This window comes from Pseudorca crassidens, chromosome 4 (assembly GCF_039906515.1).
Source record: "Pseudorca crassidens isolate mPseCra1 chromosome 4, mPseCra1.hap1, whole genome shotgun sequence".
In the NCBI taxonomy this organism is placed as follows: Eukaryota; Metazoa; Chordata; class Mammalia; order Artiodactyla; family Delphinidae; genus Pseudorca; species Pseudorca crassidens.
In genome coordinates, this window is record NC_090299.1 from 10,033,931 (window position 1) to 10,058,688 (window position 24,758).

Sequence of the window (24,758 nt, forward strand, 5' to 3'; positions counted from 1 at the left end):
TGTGTAGCACAGGGAACTATATTCAATAACCTGTAATAACTTATGAACCACAATTTTCTTTTGTTATTCAGTCTCCCTTCTGTGAGTGAAGACAAGGGCCTGTCACAGATGCACAGAAATATATGAGGAAACGTCTTTTCTTCTAAATTTCTCCTATAAATATCCTCTGTCTCAATCTCTCTCTCTCCCTCTCTCTCTCTGTCACACACATACACACATGCATGCATATATATGCACATATCCACACGTGCACATACAGATACATATGCATATGTGTGTACACCTGGGTAAAAATAATACATGGAAAATTAAAATGTTAGAAAACTTAAAGATCATTTTCATATTTTAACATTCCATTGATTTTATAGCACACTTTTCAGGTCTTTACTGTGACTATCCTATTCTTTGCTCACCTACAAGATTTTTAAGTACAAAAATGTATCTTCACCAACAGAGTGTTCTTGAAGGAAGGTGATACTTGAACCTGGGTTAAAGTCCTGATTCTACAAATTTGTTTTTGCATTAACTTACTGCTTAGGAGTCTTTTAGTGCCTCAATTTATAAAGTAAATATAATGACATCAGTAACTACCTCACATAGTTTTGTGAGATTAATTAGTCTGTGCAAAGTTATTAGAACAGGGCTGGACACATGACATTTGTTTCTATCATCTATTCTTTATACTTCTCTTAGATATGACTTGTTGAAGCTCTGTTATTTAACTTCAGTACATACAAGTTCACAATTATCATTTCTACATCTTTGATTTTTAATTTTTTCAACTTACATTCTTTGAGAATTTCCCTGAATTATTTTTATCATTTCTAACTATATCATGGATATCAGTTTAATGTAAGTATAGCCCTTCTCCCCCTGCCCCCCTCCAAGGTTCCCTTTCAACTCAGTGTACTGTTATTTGTATAATTTGGTTTCTGTGTATATTAAACTTCTTTTCTTTTGTTTCTTACTTTCTAAGGACTTCATATTTCTTTATCTTGTCTGAAGATGCTGGAAGAAAATGTTTCTTCCCCATGATGACTATCTCCTTTGGACCAGGAGAAAAATGTTCTGACCCAGTGTTTGCTAACAGACAACAGGCATGGATTTTTCCTTGGGTGTTTTATTTCCTTATAAGAGCTGAGAAAATAAAGGTACAAAACCAAAGAAAGCAAATGTCTTCTCATGTTTAGAGCTGGAGGACGAGTTGATTCACACTTTCTAGAGTCTACTTCCTGTGCCTGCAAGTCATAGAGGAATTTCACCTATCTTGGATGGTACAGGACCTGCTCCTACACCTCATTACTAGTTTTCATTATGTAAAATAAGGGATAAACAAAAATTTACAACATCTAACATGTCAGTTGCCAAAACACGTTTTTTTTCCACCATCTTTTCACTGTCATTAGAGCTTAATTATGAAGACTTCACCCAATGAGCCTTCCATCAAATTGTCATGAGGTCTTCTTCAAATGGTCCAAGAATTTTCTGTCTACTTCAAAAGGCAATACATTTGCTGTAAAGGGATAATAGCTAGGAATTTTGATGGGCAGAAACTCTGATCTCTGAGACACTGAGTGAAGTTACAAGAATCTTTCAGCTTTCCTAAGGTTGGCAGGGTTTTTGTTCTGTTTCATATAGCACAATAAGTTTAAACCACTGAACAGAGTTCTCAATACAATACAATAGGTTTTGTATTATATGGCCATTTCTCTCTTATTTTAGCAACAGACTTATCATTAGTTTTATTGTTAGACCTTGCAGGGTTATATTCTTTTTATTTTTATTCATAGATAATTCAATGGGAAACTGAATAAGTTCTGTCATATGTTGGTTTATCTGCCTGTCAGAAATACTTCAGAGTTCTCTAGCTATGAGCTCAGTTGGTGGACTCACACAACTGTCTTCCCTCAGTAATTATCTTATTTTGAAATATTTCTGGCAATGGAGGTGTTTTCCCCCACCTCAAATGAATTACTTAATCATGCCAATCATATATGAAAGTGGTAAAGATGTTTCATAAAAAATATCATTTATTTTGTTTAACTTTTAACTTCCTAGGAAAACAAAATGTTTCTTTTTTTAAGATTTGCTCACTTTTTCATTTTGCAAACGTCCAAAATAAGTTTTGAAATGTAGATTTTTCTTGCTTCCTTTGAGCTGTAATCATTTCTCAGAGAAATGAAAAATCTTGTGGTCTAGGAAGATTTCAATTCTGGAATGTGATCAAGGGATGAAAAGTCAAAATAATGAAATACACGACTTGCAGTGAGGAAAGAACTCTATTTATTTTTACCACATTTTTTAAGATCACAACTACTATGTTAAGGTAGGAAAAACTCCTCAAGGACAAAAGAGAAGAGCCTGATTCAATTGCTATTCAAGAGTCATATATTTTTTATAAGTTCTGTATAAATCCTAAGATGCTATTTTAGACACTAATAAAAGTGTGGTCCTTAAAAGAAACAAGTGCACTAGGGCTTTAGAACGTTTTTTCCTGGGAAGGTAACTGAATCCTTAAATAACTTACCTTTCAGTAAAAGGTAGCCATGGGACACACAAATGAACACATCATCTATAGCATGTAAAAGCCCAACTTGGTGTTTTACTCATTGACAATCATGAAACTGTCATGAAACTGCCTTAAAAGCTTTTTGAGAAACATGGTCCCTTGTTTACTTACTAAAGAACACGGAATATAAAGAACTGTACTTTAGAAGGGAACCACAAATACATTTCCCTCCAAATTTCCATAATCCTGTGGCTCTTCCCTTGAGGACTATAATGCTCCCAAAATATTTTGGAAATTTCATATAAAAGTTTTCAGTTGAACTAAAAACTGTAAAGCTAAACTACAATATAGCAGCCACTGTAACTCGAATAAAATTATTTTCTTTTTCCCCTCAGAATGAGATAATATTATGGTTGTAAAATTACATTTTATATAATATAGACATTATTCAGGGACACAGTTTTACACAGTGGTTTTAGGAAAATTCTCTTTTATGCCATTTGGATCCCAGTTTCCTCCTGATAAATTCTATAAAGGGTTAGTAGGTCCTGGTTGTATCATCCTTACTCTATCATAATTCCTAATTGTGAAAAATTCATAGTAATCAGAAACAAAATAAAACCTTAAATCTAGGAATTATATGTCAATGCTTATAGTTTTCCTAAATCATCATAAATACACAAAATAAATATCACAAAATTCTGTCAGTGAAAAGCAAACGTTGGGATGAGAAAAAGGGAAGATGGATCTATTATTATTTATTTCTCTACTGTTGTCTCCTTCCCAGAATAAAATGAGTCTGATGAGAAAAGATTTACTAGAACTCTCTCTCTCTCTCTCCCCCCCCCCCGGCTCTCTCTCACATACACACACACACACAAACAGACACAACATGTAGCACAAGTTTTTTTTAAAGTCTAGATGTTATTAGTCCTACAATCACTTAAATGGTCTTATTAATTAGGCTAATAAAACACAGTAGGTATTCATTGTCCTGAAAGAAGGTAATAAGACAAATTTCTGGTTGTGGTTATGGTTAACAGTAGTTTTAATATTAAATTAGCATTTTCAGTGATTTAACCAATTTCTCCTCATTACTTTCAGATAAAGAACAAACCACTGGGTAAAAGGAAAAAAAAAATTGCATGAGTAAGACAGATCCCTGAAAGAGTCATTCACTAGGAGGTGAGAAGTTTTTAGATTTGAGGCAGCAGGAGCTCAGAGAAATATCTCAGGATACACAGGAGGGTCCCGTTCTGTGAAAGGACATAGTTGGATGTCCCTCATGGCCCAGCTATGCGGTGTTTTGAGGAATGGTTGTGAACATGGTGAACGTGTATATTAACACATGCATGTTAAGAATGCTTTAGACGCCAAGAGGAAACCCCCAGAGCCCACAGTGGTAATGCCTGAACCTGGGAAAGCAAAGGCATCAATGCAAGGTGAAAAACACGTGGGGATAGTGCAGAACTGAGCTTCAACGACAATCACAGAAGACCAAAGAGTCCAGAATATCCAGTAGGGTGTGAGGTATGAACCATCTGCATCACCAGAATCAGAACCCTGGAGGAAAGGCCTGAGAAGTTTTAACAACTCCAAATAAATCTTCTGCATACTGGGGTTTCAAACCATTGAATTAGGTTTCCCTGCTCCCTTTATACTTGAGCCAGAAGGGTTTAGGCAAATAGAAAGAAAGCAGCCTTAAGAGAAAGCACACTGTACTCCCTGCAATTAAGATTAATGGGTAGACACACATCTATTGCTTGGAAAATGAAAGTTGACACTCTAGGGCTTCCCTGGTGGTGCAGTGGTTGAGAGTCCGCCTGCCGATGCAGGGGACACGGGTTCGTGCCCCAGTCTGGGAGGATCCCACAGGCTGCGGAGCGGCTGGGCCCATGAGCCATGGCTGCTGAGCCTGTGCGTCCGGAGCCTGTGCTCTGCAACGGGAGAGGCCACGACAGTGAGAGGCCCGCGTACTGCAAAAAAAAAAAAAAAAAAAAAAGTTGACACTCTATATGCTCAACTGTATGGAGGAAATCTATACAGTTCATATTCATTTATTATCAAGAACGTTTTCTCCACTGCCGCACAGAGCTGCCATTTAAAGCACTATTTAAACTTGTTTGCAGTGAGAGGTGTTGTAAGTAAATGTTTATATTGGGTTGGCCAAAAAGTTTGCTCAGGTTTTTCCATAAGATGTTACAGAAACAAACTTTCTGGCCAATGCAATATATAGCTATATCTATCTATCTATCTATATATGTTTTATACAGATTTAGATCCTATCTCTCAAGATGCAACCTAATGTCAACTCCTCCATGAAGCTGCGAACTAGTTTTCCACCTTCTGAACTCCAACATCGTATTACCTAGACCTTTCATGTGATTTCATCAGCTGTTCCAGAATTGATCCATCAAAATACATTCTGAAAATAAGCAGGACCCAACCGAAAAAAAGCAATATAAGGAAGCTGGACAAAGGTTTGGACAGACATGGAACTCCTTTTCTGGTCATTGTTGACAGGTTATATTAGCCTAGCAGGAGTGAAATAACCAAAGGTTAGGCAGACATAACTACCTGAGTGAGAGGTATCAGCTTCTAATCAAGGACCTAGAGGAGACAAATTGGAGAGGATGGTGTACAACCAGAGTTCATGCCAGTTCTGCCCCAGTCTGGGAAAGGATGGGCCAAAACTAGAAGAACGTTAAAATAAACTTATCTCAAGCGTGTTGAATGGTGAAGACAGACAAGTAATAATAACTTGTCTCTCTTTACCATTCATTACTGGATATAGGACCAAAATTTCCATAAGCCAGAGATGCAAGGGAGAAGCTCCCGAGAAATAAGCCATGGTGAGTCAGTTTATCAAGATTACAACTTTTGGGCTATTAAGTTCTATAACATGTTCACATTCTTGACTTGAGAAACATGGCATTAGTAGTTTCTTTCTAAGTAATTCTTTCTAATTGAGAATACCTCAAAGCTAGATTTCAGTGTTTTAAGACCAAAACTCAAGAGACTTCAGACAAGACAATTTACTCTCTAGAATTTGTTGAGAGGTAAGGACTTAACACTTTTTGTCTCCTCTCATTTACTATAATGTAAGTCTAACTCTTAAAATGACTATTTAATTATGATTGAACCTCCTTTAGACTATTTCCAAGGTTATTACTGCTCTGCATTTTAGAAAGGACTCAACTATATTTTAAATTAATAATTGAAAAACAATGTTTTATGAAATTAAGCTCTTCAAAATTCTCTCAGTTATACTGAAACTGAGCCAGAGACAATGAATCAAAGACTCATATACTACTCCTTATAATGCCATATTCAGAATACAAATATAAAAAGTTTTTTGCAGAAAATATCTTATGACTACTGAATATATAATTCTGTATAAAGATATATATACATTTATATGTATATGGATATTGAGATCCTTTCATTTCAGAACACTTGAATTAATTTTTGTTTTTTTGTTGTTGTTGTTTTTGTTTTTTTTTGCTGTACGCGGGCCTCTCACTGTTGTGGCCTCTCCCGTTGCAGAGCACAGGCTCCGGACGCACAGGCTCAGCGGCCATGGCTCACGGGCCCAGCTGCTCCGCAGCATGTGTGATCTTCCCGGACCGGGGCACGAACCCGTGTCCCCTGCATCGGCAGGCGGACTCTCAACCACTGCGCCACCAGGGAAACCCAATTTTTAATTTAATACATTGCAATATGGTTCTTTATGACCATTTTATTGGTTTTCTATAAAACTTATTACCTGTTTTACTATTAATTAAATGTCCAATAAACACTAATAGTATAAATTCAACTATACGTGAACAAATTTGTAAAATTATCTCCATGAGCATGCAGGGGGAGGGAAATTTGATGATTCCATTTGAATGGTAGGCACCCTTTGATAGTTCAGCTGGTAGAGCAGAGGACCGTAGAGTGGACACGTGTGAATGTTAGGAATATATCTCTCCATCCCATTCCCATCCCGGGTTACATTTTTCCCAGTGGCAATAGTAACAGATTCATCTATTGTGTTAAACACTTCTGGTCACCAGTAACATATTATCTCTCTTATTTTCAGAACAAAAGTTGTTCCTTGCATTTCTACACACACCTGCAAAAGAAAGGATGTCTTTGTGTCAAGCTCTGCTCCATGTTTTGCAAGAAAATATTAGTTGACAATAATTTCTAACTAATTACAACCCCTAAGAAGGCAGGAATAATGATGGCTGTGTGAACCCTGACTAAAAATAGAGTGCCCATCATATTGCCTAGCACAGACTAGATACTCAAAAAGTGTGTGTTGAATGCATATGTGCTTACTTTGATTACTAAGTAATTGAATAAAATGAGTAGGGGAAGAACTACAATCCTATGTTCCTTTAGATACGAAGTTGCCTATTGTTAAATCAGAAATTTATTGACTAGTTTCCTTAAGTCAGTACTTTTGCCAAGTGCCTTTTATGGCTGGATAAAATGGACCACAGAGACAAAGCTGCATCCATTAGCAAACAAAAAATTAAGTCATAAATATTTTCCAAAAGGATGCTGCATGTTGAGTGGCATTTCCTTTGACATGTTTGTTACCTTCCTGATTCAATATGTGTTGTGTGTGTTTCATTGAGTTTCAAGGTTTATTAGTGCTTCAAATATGCCTAACAATGAAGAGAAAGATTCCCATGTGTTTTCTAACTGGCTACACTTTGCATACCCATCTTATAAAAGCACACAGATAGTGTTTCATTTTAGATTGAAGGACTGCCATAATGGACACTGCAGCATGTTTCTGAATCAGCAGTAACAGGACCAGTGTTGCCATTAGTGTGACAAGGGCTAAAGCAATTAGATTTAAACTTGATGAAATAGCTGTACCTTCCATTTACTAGATCATGTTGAAACATTTCCTCATCCTTTTATGTGTTTGTAATGGCAGGTACCCTGTGTGTTAGCCCTAGTGTTCTTCTCTGGGGCCCTGACTTGTAACCATGCATACAAAGAATGCATTGTAGTCTTGAGAGACTGATTATCTCTACTGTCACATCTCTCCATGGTATCATATAATTGTTTCAGCTGCAAGTAAATTCCTGAAATGCTTAGCATTGCACACTGGCTGAATGTCTGTTCAACCTTCCAAAATGTTAGTGATTATCCAATGGGAAAAGGAGGTCTCTTTAGAGGCGTTAAGGTTGCAATGTGTTCTTTATGCGCTGACCTGAGAAAACACAGATGTTGCCAAAAATAACAAGTCAAATGGTAGCTACTGAAGAATTCATAGGGACTATATAGCAAAGAAAATCTCTCTTCGGTGATTTGGACTGTATATTGTAAAGGAGTAACTGCATATGCCATAAATACATTTTGGTCTGAATAGATAAAAATAAGCATTACTTTGACATTTTGGCTGTTGGATATTTAGATGTCAGTGTTTTATTTATATTTTCATTATTTCTTATAGATAATATGCATAAGTAAAGCTACCTCCAGGTGTCAATGGCAGAAAATATCAGGATTGAATTCTTCCTCCTAAAAATATATGTATGTTTGAGTTTGAAATATCTTTATTTGAATTCTCAACAACAGTAAGAGAAATAAACAAACATATTCAAATTAGAATTTCCCTCTTAATTAATCAAATCTTACTTAAACTTTACCAGATGTTTTTAGAGTTATATATAATTATGGCTGAGGGAAAACACAACACTTTATGAGATGGGGCATAAAACTTCTAATGATGATCTTCTAATTATCGATTTTCTACTTGTGTGATTGCTAGGCTACACTAATATTGGTTTCAGAATAAAGTTGGAATAGGTTTATAATATCAGCATATAAAAGAGTAGCACCTTGTTAAAGAACTGGAAAAAATAACGTACTGAAAATTGTTGGTGTTTATTTTTTGGAGCTAGTTACTTCGCCAAATTGATGGGAAGTCATTGACAGTTATAAAATTCAGTCATTTCATGAAGTAAAAAATTATTATTTTAAATGTAATCATTTGGATATACTTCTGTACCACACAGTGAAATCAACACCAATGGACTACAAATATATTACCAAGTATTTCAAGAAACAGGAATATTATGCACTATAGCATGTTTTGACTCTGAATAAGTGTTTCCATTTAAGGAGAAAATGCAGTGGCACCGCTCCTGGAGACTGCCTACTTTTCTTCAATTCTCCTGCTGTTTCTACACTTAAATATTTTCTTTACAGGCACTAATTTGTATGCCAGTGTAGTACTGGATTGACAGGTAAATTACCCTTTATAAACATTAAGAATATTCACAAGATAAACTATTATACTAAAATACATCACACAGCTTAGATTTTTTTTCTTGACCTTAGTCATGAAAAATATTACTTTTGAATCTGTAATGGAAATGAGCATAAATTATAACATCATTTAAAGAGATTTCCCCCCTCCAATACAACAGAATACACAAGAAAGCCAAACTGCCAAAAAGAAAATAACTAAGCTCTTATTCTTCCCTTTAGAAATCAGTATGCACCACCTCAAATTAACTGCAAAATCTTTGTATATGACCCAGGCAACAGAACAGACACCAATTGTTACCTTTGATCTTCCAGAGAGCTCTATTTCCGGATTTGGCTGTGGTGTCTGCCAAATATAATTTGGGGTTTGTACCAGATTTTTGTTGTTGTTGTAGCATATTTCATTGTCCTTCCAAAAGAGATTTATAGCCATGCCTTCCTAAAACAACTATTAGACTGGCAATTTGGAAGCAGTATATTAGGTTAAAAGAGTGCTTCACTTTGATCACAAATAAAAAAATTAAAAGAGAGTCTTCAGAAGTTTCTAGATAACTTTTGAGGAATTTACATTACATAAACTATTGAAGTAAAATTCTTATTATATTTCCATAAAGTTGTATTTCTATATATATTTATATAAAATTATAGCTATATTTGAATTTCTATAAATATGGGTATATACATGTCAATGGTAATATTTATAATAATATTGTAAACTAGACATTTTTTAGTACATTTTTTAGTGCCTTTATATTTGTTAGCTTACAACAAAACAATGGGATACGTAACAATATCACCCCCTACTTTACTATAGAGAAATCTAGGGTCCAACTGAGGCACAAAAACAAGTTAGGGTAAATTTTGACTTTTTGTACACTACAAATAAGCAACTATTTATATAAATAGGCTGAAATCTAGGACAGTGTCTACCAATGATAAATCATATACCAGATAAGCCATCTATTATATCTCACTTGGAAATTTTCCTCAATTTTCAAATGAGGAGCTTTAAAGAGAGAGAGAGAGAGAAAGAGAAAGAGAGCGAGAGAGCGAGAGAGAGAGAGAGATCTGCTCTAAAACCCTTAATTTAAAATTCATGTACATCTACATTCGCCTATTTAATATTTTTACTTAATAATTTAAAATCATTGTTTAAATTTTTGTTTCTATTTCCTAAATGTGATATTGTATAAAAAGAAAGGAATATTGACATTAACACAGTAAAAAGACACCATATTTATTTATTAATTCCCACAAATGTATTTCCCAAATGTACAAGTATAGATGAATATATGTTTCTCTGTATATACACACACACGCACACAGAGTCATGCTCAAAATGCCATTTTGCTTTCAATAGAAAGCATGTCACACACATATGTCAGGTACAATGATCCAGACCCTCTTTCTAACCAGAAATATGGCCTCTCTCAGTCATTTCATCTCTCTAGGAATTTAGTTTTCATCTCTCTAAGAATTTAGTTTTCACCTCCGTTAAAAATGAGCAGTAATTAATTTATATTTTTATTATAGCAAAATTACCAAAACACTATTTGCTCTGAAATATCAACTACTATTTACTTATATTTAAAAAAATTTACATCTAGTTAGATTATTCAAAAGAACATTCCTCAACATGTTTTTTAAGAAAGTTAAACTTTGCAGAAAAGATAAAATTAGAATGTAAAAGCATTTAAACTTAAATAGTATATGTTATATGCAATGCTAAATAATGAAATTAATACTGTCTGCACAGTAATTAACATTTTTAGTAACACGGCCCTTATTCATACTGCTCTGATGATTTGTGTCTCCATAATATTTCTCAGTATTATTGAGAAAGTGCCAATGGTCTAGTACTAACTAATTGTTTTAGTACATTGTTCTGCTTTTGCATGTGACTGTATTAATACACCCAACCAGCTCCTTCCTCCCATCCCTACAGAAGGATAGTCTGGTAAAGACTTCAAGTGTTCACTTGAGACCCCTGATAATAATATCCTCCAGGAATAAAGGCAAACTAGAAATTATTTTCAATAATTGGTTGATATCTTTATGAAAAAAAAAATTGGCTTAACCTATAAAGAAAAGTATATAGTGAAAGCCAGATAGGTAGTTTATAGATCTAAAATCAGAGTTAAAAAATAAAGCTTTTAGGGGCTTCCCTGGTGGCGCAGCGGTTGAGAGTCCGCCTGCCGATGCAGGGGACACGGGTTCGTGCCCCGGTCCGGGAAGATCCCACATGCCGCGGAGCGGCTGGGCCCGTGAGCCATGGCCGCTGAGCCTGCGCGTCCAGAGCCTGTGCTCCGCAACGGGAGAGGCCACGGCAGTGAGAAGCCCGCGTACCGCAAATAAATAAATAAATAAATAAATAAATCTTTTAGAGGAAAACATAGGTGAATATATTCATTACTCAAGCTTTAACAATGTTTCTTAATCATGATACATAAAACACTACCTATAAAATAAAATATTAAAAAATTGGGCTCTAATAAGAATTTCTGCACCAAAAAAGGAACCATTCAGGTCATAAAAGAGAAGCTATAGAATGAAAGAAGATATTTCAACACATAAAAAACAAAAAGAACTTGTATCCACAAAATATTTATCGAAATCCTACAAATTAATAAGCAAAACATATAAATATTGGGTAAATGTGTAAATTAGTAGATAAACAGACAAAAGAATTAAACAGGCACTTCACAAAACAACATATCTAAATGGTCAGTAAGCCTTTGAGAAGATGCTCAAACTATGTCAGAGAAATGAAAATTAAAACCATAATGAGTACACAACCACACACTTGTACACACAAAAGAATAGCAAAGCAAAAATAAAAACATCATAAAAAGAGCAACATAAGAAAACAAAAACAAAAGGCTGCAAGTTTTGCTGAAGATGTAGAGCAAAGGGAACTCATACATCACCAGTGGGAGTGTAATTGGTAGAACCTCTTTGGAAGACTAGTAGTATATATTAAGCTGAACATACTCAAAAACTATGCATATATATATGTTATATGCATAAGTCCAAATGTCCATCAGCACTAGAATTGATAAATTGTGGTATAGTCCCACATTCATTATTATTTATAAATTTAAAATGAATGAACTAGTGTTACATATAAAACATGGAAAAATCTGGGAACAAATAATTTAGATGGTCTAAGACACACAGAAGACAGTATATAATATATAACTCCATTTAAATAATATTTAAAAATAGGATAAATCTAAAAGTCAGAGCTGTATTTACTTTTTGAAGTGTGGGATTGAGAGAGGGCAAACCATTTCTGTGTGAAATAATACAAGTTTATTGTTTTAAGCTGCAATTATTATGGTAATTTATTACACGATAATAGATAACTGATCCACTACATATTATGCTGTTAAGCCGTGACTCAGAATGGAACTGTTTTTAGGTCTCTCCCTGAAAAAGTGCAAAGACCGCTTTTACAAAGAGCAACTGTTATAAAATGTTTACTATACTGAATGCCAGGGATCTTATTCTCTCACATGTCTGTTTATTCCATTTCTGAACAAAATATTATGCTTCTGTTGAAAAGTAGACTCCATAATTTTCACTTATTTCTTCTAATTCTGCATGTTAGCAGTATACAGGAAAAGGTAACTCTCTCCTAATGGGACAACCCCTCACACATGTGAGAAGCAAACTCTTAAGATTTATTTCAGGTATTTATACCTCTATGACTTCTGCATAAACATACAAAATACAAGTTCAGCATTTCTGCTAATTTTATCTACTAAAACTTTCCAGAAAGAAGAAATTCCTGCTAAGAAATATCAGACCAAAAGGATTAGTACTGCCCCGGGTTCTAAAGATCAATGGGTTTGTTAAAGAGGGAGGGTGAAGCAGGTCTCCACCATCGAAAATGCCCTTGCTGGTTTCCAGAAACCCAAATCTGCAGGCTGCTCACAAGGCAGTATTTGTAAATCTTTTATGAAAGGGTCAAGGTTAGGGTACTGCAATACAAGCTCTCATCACTAGAAATAACATAATAGGTCCTGCTGAAGGCTACCCGGGTAGATCCAGCACACATGGTAACAAAGCAGAATCACCTATAGTAGTTACTTAAGAGCCATGAGGATTATTATAGTTGAATTCCATCTTTCTTAATAAATAACCTGTAATTAACTACATAATGACTCTTATTGGAGTATATTCAAATAGTCCTCAGAAAAATTCAAAACATGCTCATATTTTTAAGACTTTTTAAATCTCAAAATGCTTACATTCATGATTAAATGTCATATACAGAATTAATTTTCAAAGAAAACCTTGCTATACTGAGACTTGAATAACATTTATAAAGTCATGCAGCCTTGATATCCCACATAGATAATGCAGATAAACTGACAACTTGAAAAGTATCCTAACTCAAAAACCTGGATTGAAAAATAAACTTTAAAAAAAAAAAAACATACGCAGCTGAACTCATAAGTTCATAAGTTTAAAAAAAAAAAAAAAAATCTTCTTTGGGCCCCCAAGTGGAGAGTAGTAGAGAACATAGTGGCAAGTATAGCTGAACTACAGCTATCTTGGGAGGATTTTCTGATATCAGAACCAAGAGGCTTGCAGTTTAAGTACTTGTCCAAGAACCGGAAACAACAGATTAGGTGTACCAAAACTGGAGGGCTAAAACTGAGATCCACGCAAAACGAACATGTTAGCCACAAGGATAATAAGAAAAATATGTCCACTTATAAAGGGCTATGACTAGTAACTCTTCTGTTTGTACTAGCACTGGATGGGAAAAAATATAGCCCATGAAAACTTGAAAACTCTAACTGCCCTAACTTCCCATGTAGCTTTGGAGTTTGAGTTTAAAGTATGAGTATATTACAGGAAACCCCGAACTAAGAAATTAACCTAAAATGGCATCGAGATAGTAGCATCTCAATTCACCTGAAAATGCAACTTTTCTCTGAAGACACAACATCAAAGCAAGCTTCACAGAATTTCTACAGATAGATAGCATCTTGTTTGTTAAGGTTCATAATCCTAAATCTTTAAACATAGAAGGAAGCAGCTACAAGTGAAAATCCATAGAAACAACATATAGTACAATTAATCTGCTCAAAGATTTAAGGTATTAAGTAACCAGATATAAAATACAAATAGGTTCCTATAAATGTTTAAAAGAGTCACGCCCAAGATTTAGGAATAAGTTATAATCAAACAGGTCCAAGTATATCTGATAATGAATCAAATGCACTTTCTAGACTTGACAAATTGAATCATTGGCAGTAAGAATCCAGAGCTAAGTCAGTTAACTAGATATGGATGACAAGATAATTGATGCTGCTGGATGCAGACGTGAAGAAATTACGCAGATTTGCAGGATACTTTTACGAGAAGCAGAAATAAGAGGTGATGAAAATAATGGATAAATGAGAGGGTCCTAAATTTGCCTTACTGGATTTCAAAAAGAAGAAAAAATAGAAAATGAGGGGCAGGCTGTATTTAAAAAATATATATAATAACTGAGAATGACCCAGAATTGATAAAAAGAAGACAAAACAATAAAACATGAATTTTCTTATTTAGGAAGCACAACACACCCCAAACAGAACACATTAAAAAACTCCATACTATGAGAGATTGTACTTTTACAAAGATGACTGCAACAGTCTTGTACTCCAAACGCTTTTCTATAATGCAACTATATCACCCTCTTACCAAGAGGAGAAATTGAATTCCTTTCCCTTTGAATCTGGGATGGCCTTGGAATTTGTAAACCAACAAATGTGGTGGAGGAGATGCTGCTTAACTGCTACAGCTTGGTCAGAAGAGGTCATGGGGCTCCTTCCTCTTTTCAGATGCTTACTCTTGTAAATTTCCTCTCATGAATTTCCCTCTTGGAACTAGCCCAATGCTGTGAGAAGCTTCGGTTCAAGCCACACGGGGAGGCCACATGTACGGGCTGCATTCCACTGCTCAAGCCCCACCCAGCCTTAGCATCACCACAGCCGAGGTATCAGACATTTAAGTGGAGAGACCCCCTGAAGATTCCATGCCCCAGCTGTTCAAGTCTTTCCTGCTGAGGCCCCATCCATTTTGGAGCAGAGAGAAGCTAACCCTGCTGTGCTCTCCCTGGATTCCTGATCTACATAATCCCTGTAAGCTTCATAAAACAGTTGTTTTATGCCACTAAATTTAAGATGCTAACTGGAGTGTTTACTAGACACATGGCAGTTTCTAGAATAAAAAATAAAATTAGAGATAGTGGCATCTCAATTAAATTACATCTTAAAAATCAGTCTGATAATTTGCTAGTCATATATCTATTAAATGTCTTGTCTCAGGCTTCCCTGGTGGCGCAGTGGTTGAGAGTCCGCCTGCCGATGCAGGGGACACGGGTTCATGCCCGGTCCGGGAAGATCCCACATGCCGCGGAGCGGCTGGGCCCGTGAGCCATGGCCGCTGAGCCTGCGCGTCCGGAGCCTGTGCTCTGCAACGGGAGAGGCCACAACAGTGAGAGGCCCGCGTACCGCAAAAAACAAAACAAAACAAAACAAAACAAAATGTCTTGTCTCAAGAATAGGCAGAAAACAAGAAAAAGGCACAAACCTGATAGAAATAAATGGACAAAATGGACAAAAGCCTTGAAAAGACAATGACAGAAGGTAACTAGATGTCCAATAAGCATAAGATACTCAATCACATTAGTCACTGGGGAATCAAATGAAAACCATATATGATACAACTCACCATACCAAAATGGCTAAAATGAAAAAAGTGAAAAATACCAAATGTTGGTGACAATCAAAGCAATTAGAACCCACATAAACTGTTGGTGAGACTGTAAATTTGTACAAGTCTTTTAGGAAATGTTTTTAAGGTATCTACTCAGGCAGAATATGCCTAACCTGTAGCCCAGGAAGTTCAGCTCCTAGGTATAATCCTAACAGAATTATGTACGCATGTTCACCAAATAAACAAAACCAAAACATGTATTTTAATATTCATAACTGCTCTTCTGAATTCAAATGTCATCAAAAGCATAAAGGAGAGATATTTTAATATAGTCACACAATGCAATACTGTATAGCAGTGAGAATGAACAAACTATACACATGAATCAATATGTATAAATGTCATAAACACAACATTGAGCAAAAGAAGTCAAATATAAATTAGTACGTACTGTATAATCCCATTTAGGTAAATCTAAAAGCAAGAAAAAATAATGAAGCTTAGTAGAAGAATGAATAATATGTACCAGTTAGAGGAAAAACGTTAATAATTTTGAAGGAACCTGAGCAGGGGAGCTGGGGTGTTGGTGATGCGTTGCTGACTCATGGATGGGAATTGGTTGCACTGTCGATTTGTGGAATTCATTAAGCTGTAAACTTGTAATATCTTTCTGTATATGTAACATACTCCAATAAATTAATAATATACTTAAATATTCAAAGAATATTTAATATATTTCAATAAAAGTTTTTTTAATAAAAGCAATTGGTGACATGACGTAGGTTTTCTACAAAGGAATCAAAACAGCAGAAGGAAGTCATAATACAGTTAAACAATATCTTTAAAGAATTAAAAGAAAATAGGTGTCAATCGGAATTTTATGCTCAAATAAATTAATCAAAAATGTGGGTGAAATAAAATACTTTACAGAAAACAAAATGGAGGAATTTATTCACAATAGAAATTTCTAAAACAAAGTTTCTCCACTATGTAGAAATTTTTGAAACATGCAAATAACTAGTTCCCAGAAATTCTGAATCAGTATACCTGAGCAGTGCCAGGATATACGGGTTTTTAAAAACCATCTCTTGCATTGCAAAATGTAGTCAAAGATAAGATTGATTAGGATTAGAAAAATTCCAGATTTAAATTCTAAGCTCAAGGAAATAATAGGGTTTCTATCCAAGTTGTCAGCTACTAAAAACATCATTTATACTCCCAAGTGCTCATTTCTTCTCTTTAATTAGGTTGTAAATTTCTTAAAGCACATCTTTTTTGTTTGTTTTTCTTTTAACTTCCTGGTCTGGAGCACAGGGGTCTTTCAACTCTGAAAGAGATTCTGGAATTGAGCTTAAAATTGCTTGTTAGATGGTGCATTTAATTTAATTGTTTTATTTCTGGCCAAGAATTTTTCTCATTTTAGTTGACAAACAATATCTCTAGAAATTCCCCAGACCCCAAAAATAATAACAATAATTAATTAATTAAAAATATACATATATACACACACATATAAAATATATATACAGCCATCCCTCAGTATCCATGGGGGATTGGTTCCAGGACCTTCCAGAGATACCAAAATCCACAGATGCTTAAGTCCCTTATATAAAATGGCATAGTATTTGCATATAATCTACACATATTCTCCCATATACTTTAAATCATCTCTTGGTTACTTATAACACCTAATACAATATAAATGTTATAAAAAATAGTTGCAAATACAATGTAAATTCTATGTTAACAGTTGCTGGTGCATGGTGAATTAATTTCACTTTTGGGAACTTTCTGGAATCTTTTTCCTGAATATTTCTGGCCCATGGTTGGTTGAATACCAGGACGTGGAACCCACAGATAGTGAGGACCAACTGTGTACACACATATAAACAGAAACCTGATAGAAACAAATGGACAAAATGTATATATGTATGTGTTTATATACATGTATCAATGCAAGAGTAATGACTTCATGCAGTTGTTCGAATCTGTCTCTCCAGTGAAATAGACTTGTTTAGCCAGTCACAAATTGCAAGTAAATCTTATGAATCAATTCACTCTTTGTAACTGGTATAGTGTTTCTCTTTTCTAGGCAATCAAGTTAAATATGAGGTAGCCACCTCATAACATAGTGATTTAAACTTTTACACCAGCACAAAGAGCATATGTTTAAATCCTGGCTATGACAGTTATCTTGGACCATAACTATATTTTGCCTTAATTTTCTCTTTTATAAATGTGGGAAGTATTAATACTATGATAATTATATGAATTAATTTACATAAATGAAAATGCCTTTTACCAATAATCAAAAACTGTTAGTGATTAATATAAAAGATTCTTTGATTTTAAATCATCTAGTCTTTCAAATATCACTATGTTTCTGGGAATGTAAATTGATACAGCCACTATGGAGAACAGTATGGAGGTTCCTTAAAAAACTAAAAATAGAATTACCATATGATCCAGCAATCCCACTACTGGGCATATACCCAGAGAAAACCATAATTCAAAAAGAGTCATGTACCACAATGTTCATTGCAGTACTGTTTACAATAGCCAGGACATGGAAGCAACCTAAATGTCCATCGACAGATAAATGGATAAAGAAGATGTGGCACACATATACAATGGAATATTAATCAGCCATAAAAGAGACGAAATTGAGTTATTTGTAGTGATATGGATGCACTTAGAGTCTGTCATACAGAGTGAAGTAAGTCAGAAAGAGAAAAACAAACACCGTATGCTAACACATGTACATGGAATCTAAAAAAAATGGTTCTGATGAACCTAGTTGCAGGACAGGAATAAAGATGCAGATGTAGAGAATGGACTTGAGGACATGGGAGTAGGGGGAAGGGGAAGCTGGGATGAAGTGAGAGGGTGGCATGGACATATATACACTACCAAATGTAAAATAGTTAGCTAGTGGGAAGCAGCTGCATAGCACAGGGAGATCAGCTCGGTGCTTTGTGACCACCTAGAGGGGTGGGATAAGGAGGGTGGGAGGGAGGCTCAAGAGGGAGGGGATATAGGGATATATATATACATTCACTTTAGTATACAGCAGAAACTAACACAACATTGTAAAGCAATTATACTCCAATAAAGATGTAAAAATAAATAAATAAATAAAATAAATTGCTCTAGGGCTTTACCCATAAAAAAAAATCAATATGTTTGAATTTGTTCATAATTTCTTTCATTTTAATTTGAGTCTTTACAGGTTTCAAGTATATGCTTTTATTTTCCCATGTGAAAATATAATTTAAATTATTCTGCTTTAAAAAATGTTAAAAACAATGTGTTAACATAAAAAATAAAATAATTAATACTATATAAATGTAATCATGACTAATTTTGCAATTAAGTTTAGATTACTTATTTTTAATAATTTTGTGGAATTAGTTTCTACCACTTTAATATACTTCAATTATGAAAAATGTGTGAAATAAGGTTTTAAAAATATCATTCTATAATTTTCTTTTAAATCTAAAATTTTTGAACCTCTTCCAAATGAGGCCAAAAACTGACCTTCAGAAATAATGTAGAAAACAGTTATTTTAAACAAAAGATAATGCCTACAAACTCACTCATTTCTGACCATTAAAAGGTTTTGATCACTTCTCTCCTTAGGTTTGATGATGAAGGTGAAATACACTAATTAGGCTTTTAACTGTTACTTGCTTAATCTTTTCCTTATCTGGATTTCTAGGGAATGTGTTTGACCTATGCATGTGGTTTAGAATAAATTTCAGTGAGTACAAGATGGAATTTTAAAAAGGTAATGAATTTAACTTCTGATAAATTAGATATTTTACATAATTTCTTATAATATAAATTTGGGATATTCAAAGAATTATGTCAAGGTAATATATATATATATATATGAAATAGCAATTTCCATAAAATTTCCCTATGAATTTCATAATTTAAAAAGTCACTAATTCCAATAATGAAACTATACAAAATATTTAAAACATCTGAAATAAAAAACTATTTAAAAACATTTCATTTGAAGCATTTTTGCTCTGCAACATTTAACTACGAACTATTAAAATGTATAAAATATTTCACAATTAGAGAAAATAAGAGAATCTCAATTTTCTTGAGCTTTATTTCAATAAATATTATGATAAAAGTTTGTATTTTCCACAAGGGGGATATGAAATATTTTTAAAAGCTTTTTGTACTTTTTTTTTTATTAAAAAGCTTCTAATAGATCTTTTAACCAATTGAAAGATTTTAAGTGTCTTAGATCCAAAAAAAAAGAAGAGGAGGTGGGAGAAATGGGTGAAGGTGGTATTTTTTAAAAATCTAATTCACTAGAGATTAACAACCCCATCAAATATTAATAAACATCAATAAATAATTCTAGGAACAATGAAAAAGTTTTAAATCACAGCAAAACACAATTGTAGGAGCTGGTATATTAGCCAGGGTTCTCCACAGAACAAAAAGGAGATACGTATATACAGAGAGACAGAGAGGAATTTATTATAGAAATTGACTCATGCAATTATGGAGGCTGAGACCTTCCATGATTTACCACCTGCAAACTGTAGAACCAGGAAAGCCAGTGTTGTAATTCAGCCCGAGTCAGAAGGCCTGAGAATCAGGAGTGCCAATGTTCAAGGTCAGGACAAGATGGATGCCCAGTTCAACCAGAGAGAAAATCAGCCCTTATTCCATCTTTTTGTTCTCTTCAGGCCCTAGAAAAACTGGATGTTGTTTACTCAGGCTACCAACTTAAATGCTAATCTCTTCTGGAAACACCTTTACAGACATACCCAGAAATAATGTTTTTCTTTTTTTTTTTTTTTTCATTGTCTGGGTAGTATTCTACATATTGATTTCTCTTTTTTTTTTTTTCAGAAATCATGTTTTACCCACCACCTGGGCATCCCTTAGCCCAGTCAAGTTAACATGAAATTAACCATCACACCCAGTGCATAATCTCAACCCTCAAACTGTGTGTTTTAGAATTCACAGAGGCTGAGAGAAGAATGACTTTTGACCAATATGTAAGTATTACTTTAAAAAATATAATTTGAGGAGAAATTCAAGACACCTAAAACATTATACCAATTTATTTGCCACAGTACACAATACATGGGCCTGACTTGCATCTCTATAATGCAAAAATGAAAATTTAAATTACTGAGAGTCTCATGAAAACAGATCTTGAAACTTAATACTCCAGGGTCATTAAAAGAAAAACTGGGGGTTTCCCTGGTGGTGCAGTGGTTAAAAATCTGCCTGCCAATGTAGGGAACACAGGTTCGAGCCTTGGTCCGGGAAGATCCCACATGCCGTGGAGCAACTAAGCCCGTGCGCCACAACTACTGAGGCTGTGCTCTAGAGCCCGTGAGCCACAACTACTGAAGCCTGCGCACCTACAGCCCATGCTCCGCAACAAAACCACAATGAGAAGCCTGCGCACCGCAACAAAGAGTAGCCCCTGCTTGCTGCAACTAAAGAAAGCCCGCAGCAACAAAGACCCAACACAGCCAAAAATAAATAAATCAATAAATCAATAAATTAATTAATTAATTTTAAAAAAAGAAAAGAAAAACTGGGTCTTTACTAGGGAAAGAAAGAATTTATTAACTAGTAATTTTTTTTCATGTGATATTATTATTTATAATAAATTAATAATTTAGCATTCTAATTTTAATATGACTTTCACAAAAATTACTTTACCAAGGCAGCAGAATTGTGGAAGTAGTACTAGATACGAATTTAAAAGAACTATTCTTAGAGTCTTTTCTTCCATTTTACAGGTCTGTGGCGTTGGGCAAGATACTTAAGCTCTCTGATCTTTAGTTTCTTCACATGTAAAATGGGGATAAGAAAATAACATATATTTCATAAGGTTAATTTAGGTAGATTTACTTAGACCAGGAAATAGATATTTGTTAAGTGAGAATTCTGTAAACTCTGAATATATTAAAACTGAAAAACGTAAAAACCATTGGATTAACAAGATTCCACACATATAAAAGATAAAAGCAGGATGGTCTGCTGTTAGATATATTACTCTAATTCCTACTGAATTAATATGAAGTATACATAACATAGAAATATAATCATTTTATTTACTCAATCAATCTACATATGCCATAAATTAATTATTACATTATAGCTGATTCAACCTTTAAATCTAGTTGAGGACATGACCACAGTCATTACCACAGTGGCCATTAAGTACAGTTCTCTATCAAAATGGGAAAAAGTATTTTGGTTTAAATTGGTAAATATCTGAACATTTCTAGGACTGACTGAGCAAAATTTCATAATCATTCACTATATCACTTAAATGATGCACTAGAGTCCTTAATTAAACCCAGATATTTCTTTGTTTTTCACCCCAACCAGTGCATTCTATTGTCTGTATAATCTAGATATGAGAAGTGAAGAGAAGCTGAAATATTGATTCCAGTGAGCTAAGAAGCCCAATGTAAAACTAGTGAAAATTTTTAAAACATGTTTTTCTTGTATAGTTTTGTGTATAGTGACCAATAAATTATATGTATATCTAATTAAACTGCAAACTATGAACAAATTAAAATATACATGTTTGTGATGAAGAATTACTTTTGTTCTTCACACAGTTTATGACTTTAATGTTAATATACAAGACTTGTAAACTTTCATTCATGTTCATGACCAAGATATTAAAATATATATAAAGTTATGGATTTCAATACTTCAGTCATATATTCGCAGCCCCAAAGATCTAGATGTATATGAAACATAACAGCAGGAAACAGGTTGAAAGCATTTGTTTTTAAAATACTCTACACTAAAAGATATATATTTATGGAGACTCATTATGATACAATCTAATGATCTAATTTCCAAGGAAATTTCCTTTTAAGGAAGGCATATTTTATTACGAATTTCTTTAGCAATTTAGTAAGCAAATTTCCTTGACTATTGCCCAATGATATTATTTTATATTAAATTTCTTTACATGTCAAAATAGTTTATTGAAAGTTTCTGATTTGTAAATACATTTAAATGTGCATATATTAACACAGATTTAGGCATATGATGGGCTTCTAAATTATTATGTGGCGTTATATAAAGATCAAATAGTCAATATTTTATATTAAATATAACATAATTATGTTCAGTATTTTACATAGACTAGGCTAAAAGTAAATATGAAATTCAGCATTGCATTATGTATCTTGAAAACTATACTGGAACCATGTTTGCATTCTCAAGAAAAGTCCATTTTAAGTGTTGGGAATTTATAATATATTCTCTCTCTTCCCTGTTTCATAGTAATTTTAGTCCTTCCATAGTTGATTCAGTAGTCAACATGAGCTTATCAAAAACAAATTTCAGCAAATTGCATTCACTTTGTTTTCAGATGGGGTTTCTAGTTTATAATCAGAAGGAAGTCTTTTCTATAGTAGATCTTGTTTTCTAGAAATAAAATACAAACTGGCTAGCTATTTGTCAGAATTCTGTAGGGATTCTGGGAGTAGATAGAAAAGTTGATTGATTCCTCTGTGTGGCCTCTTTCAACTCATAATATCTGATCACATTTTTTCAGCTCTATACACTAGTATTATTCGGTTCTAGGACAAGAGCTGCAGTGGCTGTGTCACTTGTTCAGTGATATGACTTCAACTTAAGTGCCTAGCACTATAGCTCTGTTTTTCCACTAATGTCCTAATATGGTTTTGTATCCCACTTGTTTACTTGACACAGATTAATAATATGCACTAAACTTTGAGCTTAACTCTAGAATCAAGCCAACATAAACTTGTCATATATAGAGAGAAACAAAATATGTGATAAAATCTTTACTGGGAGCACAGCTGACCCTTCCTATCCTGTCTTGCCCTTGGTCCTCAGTATTCTGTATACTGTCTTCTCCAAACATACATAGGGTATTCAATTATTTCCACGGTCTATAAAATATTTATCTTCTGTCTAAATCTTATTAACATCTATTGTCATGTTCCCATGTACATTTATGGGTCACTCTACCTTCAAAACTTACGTTCCTTATGACAGCAAAAGTCACTGTTCATTAAGGTATAAACTTTGGGATCGTTGGCTCCATGCTCTTAACTCCTAACACAGTTATTAATTTCTATCAATTTTACCTCCCAAATTTCTCCCAATGTTATTTAATTTTCTCAGTGTCTGTTGTTGCTGTCTTACTCTGGCCACCATCTCACCTATCTTACAGAAACAACCTCAAATTGGTCTCCCTAGACTTGGTAGTTATGTTAAACCCACCATTCAATCCATCCTTCACCCAGTCGCCAAACTTGTTTTACCAATCTCTTACTTAAACCCTTTAATTATTCTGATTTAACTCCAAATTTCTTGCTTTACAAGTTGCTTATAGTCAAGAACCAGTTTTGGATGGAATTAAGGAGGGATGAAGGGCAGTAGGAAGCGAGGGAAGGAGTAAGGGGGAAAAAAGAATGACTAAAGTAAAAAGAAAATAAGAAAGTAACATTTTAATCAAATAAGAAGTGCTTAGCTGAGTTATCAACCTATGCTTTATTTGTAAGAATTAGTTCACTTCTAGTAACAATAGTATTACATTTAATAAAAAAACATATTTTCATCTTCCTTAATATTACATGCTAGGAATGACCACCAGTGACATTTTTCAATATGTGAAAGCTATAGTCAGGTTTTTACTTTTTCTTCTTTTCTATTTTTAGTTCTTAAAATCATGATGTGCTACTAATTGGGAGAAAAAAAATACCCCAGGTGACAAAATTACAATTGTAATAAAAAATAGAAAACAAGCTACTTGATATTTTTTTCTTAGTAACACTACAACTTTTAACATTTTTTTACTAACTCAAAGAGATTCATATGCAGGCTACAAATTTACTGCATGATTATTTCAGAACACTATTTAATTTGAAAATCAGAGATAAGGTGTTGATAGTCTGTATAAACACATAAGTTAAATTATCTTGCTAATATGAAATTCAGAAGTTAGACTCAGAACATAAGACACAAAGTATGGAAAAGCTAGTTAGAAAATATTCAGAAAGGCTGATTTACAAAAGGAGAGAGAGAAAAATTCCTGCAATATCCTTATTTCAACTTGTTTTCAAATGCAGATCCCAGGTCAGTATTTGAGGTGAATAATCATTTATTCACATGATAAATATTGAATCAGTATTTGATATCAGAGCTTAGTAATTCTTTGTAACAAAACTGTGAATTTAATTTGAAAAAAAATAGTATATCAATCTCTCAGCAA

General features: G+C 34.0%; 1 pseudogene; it reads left to right on the top strand.

Moving 5' to 3' along the window:
* The first annotated feature begins 20,026 nt into the window (after window positions 1-20,026).
* The window catches only part of LOC137224146 (large ribosomal subunit protein bL9m-like), a 35,671-nt pseudogene continuing 30,939 nt past the window's right edge, over window positions 20,027-24,758 (top strand).